Genomic DNA, 6,906 nt, shown 5'->3' on the forward strand with positions numbered 1-6,906 from the left:
TTGGGGATTTCCCCCCCTCCCCCTCTGCTTTAGCTTTTGGTTTTCTAAGTGCTGCCTGTTTACGTTCTCACTGACGTCCCTCCACAGGTGGCTTCTTTCAGTCCGTGGAGCTAGGGAGCAGTGGAGAGTGGCTCCCGATGCCGGAAGAAGGGCAATTGCACCCAAAAGCTGGGTAAGACTTTTCCCCCCACAACTACTCAGCTGGCTGAATAAAAGAGATCACATCTATTCGAAGAACCTTGCTTGCGCGTCATCCCACAGCTCCAACACAGAGTTTTCCCCAATTAAAAGCAGAAGCAAAGAGCTGCTTTGCTAATAGGCCAGGGGCCGCAGGCGAGATCATTGCTTTTAAGATGGAAGCAGACAGGAGGCTAACTTCCTTGCAACGTGCTTTCATTGTCCACTATGCAGAAGAAAGAAAAACGCAACAAAACCGGATCAAGAGATACTGTTTCCTTGGTCCTGTCCTCGTGAGAGTTAAATGGCTGTCTCTCTTTTCCCCTCCGATTCACAAAACCAAGTCTTGTCTCCATCAGCATCTTGGCAGTGGGTCTAGTGAATGCTTCGCTGAAAGTTATTTCCATACCTGAGCTAATTTTCCCCTGAGCGAATGGGTTTAGCTAGAGTTAAGGAGGATCGACAATGCTCTTAAATGGTAGCTGGGTACCGGGAGCAGCTAATAGGCAGCAGAATTGGTGAGAAATGACAGCTTGTTTAGCGGGACATGAAAACACAGAAAAGGGTTGTTCACACCCCAGGAATTAACTCTTTAAAGAACTGGGTAGATCAGAATGAGCCATGAAGTCAATTGAGTCTCCCGCTGCTGCCTGGCAGCTGGTTTTAAATTTTAGGTATACCAGAAATCAAAGGAGGGTGCAACTGGACCACTGCACCCCCTGGATCCACCTGTGGTTATGCACCCGAAACTCATCCTCACCTGGACTCTCGCACATAACTGGGCTGTTCCAAGCCATATTCGGGGCAGCGATTGGACAGCAGACACCTCCCCAGAGTCAGGCGCTTTTTGGATGAGTAGAGCTTTCTGATTTTAGAAAACTGCTGTGTTTGATTCTACCCCAAACCCATTTTACCCCAAAAGGCCACAAGTATGAGGGAGTTTGTGCAGGGTAACTAGGATCTTCGCTAGTTGGTGGGGCTCAGGTAAGCTGCTCTGGAAAGTGCAGAGCAGAACCTGAGCATAGCTTGAGTCTGACTTGACTGTTCCTACGACCCACAAATGTTGTCATGTGTGCATGCAATAGAAACTAAAAGGAAGAGTGAGGGATAGCAACATGTGTATATATAACTGAGAAACTCCACAGCTCAGGTTGCCCAGCATAGTTCAGAAGAACTGGGAGCCCATCTGGCCATGAAAAAAAATCCTATGAAATAGCTTTTTAAATAAAGCTTTTAATTACAGCTGGCCTTTTCCTGGCTGCCTCCTGTTGATGGTTGTCTTGCAGGAGAGAAGCATCACTTGCAACGCTGCTACTTGGTTTTTAACCCTACTTGAGGCTAACTGAGGATTTAAAAAAAAAAAATTTACTGTGCTGAAAAATATTGTTAGGTGTAAATCTGAAATGATTTTTTTTAAAGGAGCATGAAGTCATATTTCTCTCTTTCTGTGTATATATATACTCGCACCTGTTCTGAAGATTAAGTGCCTAAATACCTTTGAGGATCTGGGCCTATGTGCCTCATCCTGTGGCCTGAGGCAGAAAACCTATTGGGAGAGATTTTGGCAGCTGCAGAAATCACTGGCAACTTCCCTTGCATCAAGATGCCTTAAGGGGAAGAGTGCAGCTCTGGAAGGTGTCATCTAATCGCGTGGGTGCTTGCGTCTCTTCCTTAGCATCTGCAGGAAGTTGGTGCAGGTGTGCAACCTCACTGGTGCCAGAAAAAGTCTCTGACTGATGGGAAGTAACAGTCTGACAGAGATCTCTCTATGTCAGCGCATGCTTTGCCCACTGCAAATGTGAGTCGTTGGGGCAGAGACTGTTTCTGGTCCATCACTGGGCTTCTGAGCACTATCACAGTACAAATAAATACTATTGATCAATAATAATATACCACTTTACAGCACTTTATAATATTATATAATAATGCTAAACTTTATAAGGCTTTTGATCAGATCCTGAGACAGGGCTGTGTTCTCTCGTGATATGGATGAATTTGGCCTATAGAAATCAGACTCTCAAATAGGTTGTCGAACAAATAATGTAAATTTTGAATAAGAGGGTTTAGAAATACAACCGCAGTTAAAACATGTCACTAATTTCAAGCCCGAGGTCAGAGTGGTGGGGCTAAACCGAGCAGGTTCAGCTACTTTTAATGAAATAAATCTTGCCAGCTGCCGCCAGGAACCTGCGTGTGTCTGACAGACAGTTCCCTGGCAATTAAACAAGGATTCAAATGTGGTTTGTTTGGAACATACATTTTGAAATTTAATAAACTGCAATATCAAAATAACTCTTGAGGGCCTGATTTTCATTTACACTCTGGCAATTTGGTGGCGGCCTGAAGTGGGCTTTTAAGTGGGTGTATTGTTTGCAAAGGGGCTATTCGTATGATTGTAGTTGCTGAAGCCATTAACAGCTTTAATGGTTACTCTTTTGGGGTGTTACAGCAGTGGAGCTGTTATCACTACGGGGGAAGGTTCTGCACACTGAACTCAATGGACATTTTGACCTGCTTTCAACAGTGCAGGATCACGCCTTGCGCCTACTTCTGTGTTTCAAGCTGCTACATTTTATGCTGGAGCGAGAGAAGCCTTAAGGGTATACTCAATGAGCCATACAGGTGCTGCCTGCCTCTCTGAGCACAAATTAATGGCCTGATTTTCAGAGGTGCCAAACACCTGCAGGTTCTATTGATGTCAGTGGAAACTGCAACGCCATCAGCTAAATCAGGTCTTCAGGAGGGCAGCACCTGTGTTAAGTCCTAGCTTTCCCTGCTCATTCTCTTTTTACTTAGCCATTGATAGCAGTGGGTCTCAAAAAGCAAATGGTCTTATGCCATTTGTGCTGTAATGCCTGGGTGCAAGTATCAAAGCCAGAAAGGGAAAAGGCCTGTTAGGTCATTCTGTGCCCTCCTACCAGTGTGGGGAGCATTATGAAGAGCAGAGGAATGTGAAAAGTATTTCTGCTATGGAACTGCTTTAAAAGATGACGACCTATTATTATCACTGCAGTAGCACTGACCTTGTGTCCTCTGGCAGCTCTGACAGCTAAGGTGTGTTGACAGCACACGTACGTGAAATATGTTGAGAGAAATATTCCCTGTCTGTAACTGCTTTAAATTAAGCTTTCATGTTCCGTATGTCGAATGAATGCGTTCCTTGCTAGTGCTAGGCTCTCAGACATATGGTATCTGTATGACCAGGGAAACCCCTCAGTTTCTTCCTATTAACTTTGAAGGAGGGATGTGATGGAGGAAGCACTTCTGTTAATGATGGAATCAGGCAGGGTGTTAGGAGACCTGGAATTGTTCGGTCAGACAATTTCATGCTTGAAACAGAAATAAGTATGAGTCCTGGAAGAAAATAAAGAATGGGACCGATCCGTGCTCTTTTATAACGCAAAACCAATAAAAGTCCCGGCTATCGGGGCATTCGAACTTCTGTTTTTTCATGTTCATCTTAACCCACATTTCATTTTTAAGTGGCAGGACAAGCCCGTGTCTGCAGTTTGCTTGCTTGTCAGCCTTCTATGGGTTTCAGTCTTTTAGGAACATGAGGGAGAAGAGGTGGGGGGTGGCAGCTAAAAGACCTAGTCTGTTAGCTCAAGCACTTGCTTTTAGATCTGGAGGTCCTGGATCTACTTCTTTTTAACAATCCATCCATGTCATTAGCTCATTAACACAAGGATCTGAGAAGCCCAGTCCTTCCCTTTCCCTAACCCCAGGGCCTGATACTGTAACCAGAGCATACTCCAGGACCTTCCCTGTGGTGGATCCTTGTAGGTTGGAGCCACTGGGCATGCCCCAGCATCAAATCCTGTTTTATAATGCGTTGGACCAGTGCTTTGAATATATGGTGGGTAAAGAGTAAGAGTGCTGCTCTCTGAGCATTTTCCACCTTGCACAGCCGAGGCATGGCAGTTATCGCTACTGTTGCAGTCTCATGTGCATGGACAACTGGTCAATGAAGTCATTATTGTCAGGGAAAATATTTCTTACTGCCTAACGGGGGAAGTGATCTAGTGATTGTCTTAATTAGAATGATTGAAGGATTTTTATTGAGCACAACCAAGAAAGCTGTCAAGTTGGAGCGCCATTATAGAGAGACATGGAGGGGGAGATTTTTCTCTAGGGGGTTGTTTGTTCTCTTCTGGCTCGAGAGGATTTGGCGCCTGTACGTGTTGATGTATTGCGTGTCTTATGAAGCTTTCAGTCCCGGTAGCTTTGATATGTTCAAGCTTTTTTCTTTAAAAATCTCCATGGACAATGAAGCCGCTTTTATTTAATGTAGGAGATGCTGACAAGCACACCCAGGAGATGGGAGAGCTCTTGAAAGGGGCTTTTAAAATATTAGCTTCACCAATACTTTCTGATGAATTCCACCCTGTGCTCCCTCGCCACCCCTACCAGAGGATCAAGAAGAGGCTTATTTCTGACAGCAGTGAAAAATACATTAGGTGTCCAATGACATAAGAAAGAGACTGTGTTGGTATGACTTTTGGAGTAGTATTTAGTGACCCTTAGGTTTTAACAGATGATGCTTTGTTTGGAAATTCAGAAGTTTATAGTACAGTGTTATCCTCTGTTTTAAAAGATTGGAAACAGCTGTTAGGTCTGAAAAAGAGAGGTTAGGCTTGTTAGATAAGCTATAAGCAGAAGACTGATGAGGGCAAGGCATCAGTGCTTGGAGTGTTTAACTTTATTCAGCACTTGGAAGCACTCGATGCTTGGCATGCTGTGGTTCTCATAGTGAGTGCATTGATAAGGTATATATTTAACTTTACATTTACTTCAGAAGGAGCGATACTTATAAAGGTCTGTGTTATAAATTAAAAGCCGGCTGCAAATAAATGCCCAAAGTTGGCCTGAATTTCACTAGGGGTTTGCTTTTGTTTCTTTGTGGGAGTTGCACACAACGGATGACTTTTCAAGGCAGATAAAATCTCTTTATTGCAGGGGTAGGCAACCCCTATCATGTGTGCCAGAGCATGGCACGCAAAGGCATTCTGCTGGGTATGCGCACACTGGGGCAGACAGCAGGGGAGTCACGAGGGTCCCAATTCTTGTCGTGGCAGTGCAGCCCTGGCCACTTTCCCACTGTCTGCCGTGAGACATGCTTGCACCCACAGCTGGCAGTGAGCCAGGCCAGGGCTCTGTGGACCCTGGTCCCCACTCGGGCTCCGGGGTGGGCAGCAGGGGCCTGCCCAGAGGCTGGGCCAGCTGTAGCAGGCAGCTGTACTAGGGTCTGTGGAGCCCCATCCCGGCTTGTTGCTGCCAGCAGGTGCACGTGTGCCTTGGGGTGGATGGCGGGGAAGCAGCTATGGATGAGATGCCACCACAAGGATAGGGCCCCTCACAGCTCCCCTGCTGTCCACCCCTGAGACACCAACATCTTACAAGTCGAGGTTGTGGGTGTTTTTGGCACCCAACCCAAAAACATTGCCAATCCCTTGTCTATTGTGAAAGAGGCATTGACATTGACATGACTTTTCCAGATTCAAATGTGATCACTAATATCATTTCTGTACGGCCAAGGTGACGAAACAGTTCAGGGGTTCTCAGTGTTTTTCGTGGCATAGACTACACCACATCTCTGTGAATATTGTTTGGATCCTCCTGTTAGGAAATGCATGACAATCCTGTGGAAATGCTAACACAGACAAACAATGCGGGTGTAGCAGTGGATGTAGTCTTTCTGGACATTAGGAAGGCCTTCGACACGGTCTCTCACCCCGTTCTCATTAAAAAAAAATTAGGCAACTGTGGCACCGATGCCTACACAGTCAGATGGGTCACAAATTGGCTGAAGGGCCGCACCCAGAGAGTGGTGGTGGATGGGTCTTTTTTGACATGGAGGGATGTGGGCAGTGGGGTCCTCGGGCCCCCGCTGTTCAACATCTTCATCAGTGACTTGGATGAGGGGGTGAAAAGCACCCTGTTCAAATTTGCGGATGACACTAAGATGTGGGGAGAGGTGGGCATGCTACAAGGGAGGGATGGGCTACAACTAGATCTGGACAGGTTACAGGGGTGTGCGGATGAGAACAGGATGGGATTCAATACAGACAAGCGCAAGGTGCTGCACCTGGGGAGAAAGAACCAGCAGCATACCTACAGGCTGGGGGACTTCCTTCTCGTCAGTGCAGAAGCAGAAAAGGGTCTTGGAGTCATCACTGAGGCTAAAATGTACATGGGCCCACAGGGTGGGGACGCAGTCAAGAAGGCCAACCGTACCTTGTCCTGCATCCACAGACGCATCTCGAGCAGGGCCAGGGAGGTGATCCTCCCCCTCTATGCGGCACTGGTCAGGCCGCAGCTGGAGTACTGCGTCCAGTTCTGGGCGCCGCACTTCAGGAGGGATGTGGACAACATGGAGAGGGTCCAGAGGAGGGCCACTCGTATGATCAGGGGTAGCAGGGCAGGCCCTACGAGGACAGACTATGGGACCTGAACCTGTTCAGCCTCCGCAAGAGAAGGCTGAGGGGGGATCCGGTGGCCGTCTATAACCTTACCGAGGGGGACCAGCGGGGAATGGGAGAGTCCCTGTTTCCCTGAGCACTACCAGGAGTAAATAGGAATAACAGCCACAAGTTGAATGAGAGTAGGTTCAGGCTAGATATCAGGAGGCGCTACTTCACAGTCAGGCTGGCTAGGATCTGGAACCAACTTCCGAGGGAAGGGGTGCTCGCTCCTACCCTGGGGGTCTTCAGAAGGAGGCTTGATAATCAC

The sequence above is a fragment of the Crocodylus siamensis genome, chromosome 7 (genome assembly GCF_052110815.1).
Source record: "Crocodylus siamensis isolate JL-2025a chromosome 7, ASM5211081v1, whole genome shotgun sequence".
Taxonomy (NCBI): Eukaryota; Metazoa; Chordata; order Crocodylia; family Crocodylidae; genus Crocodylus; species Crocodylus siamensis.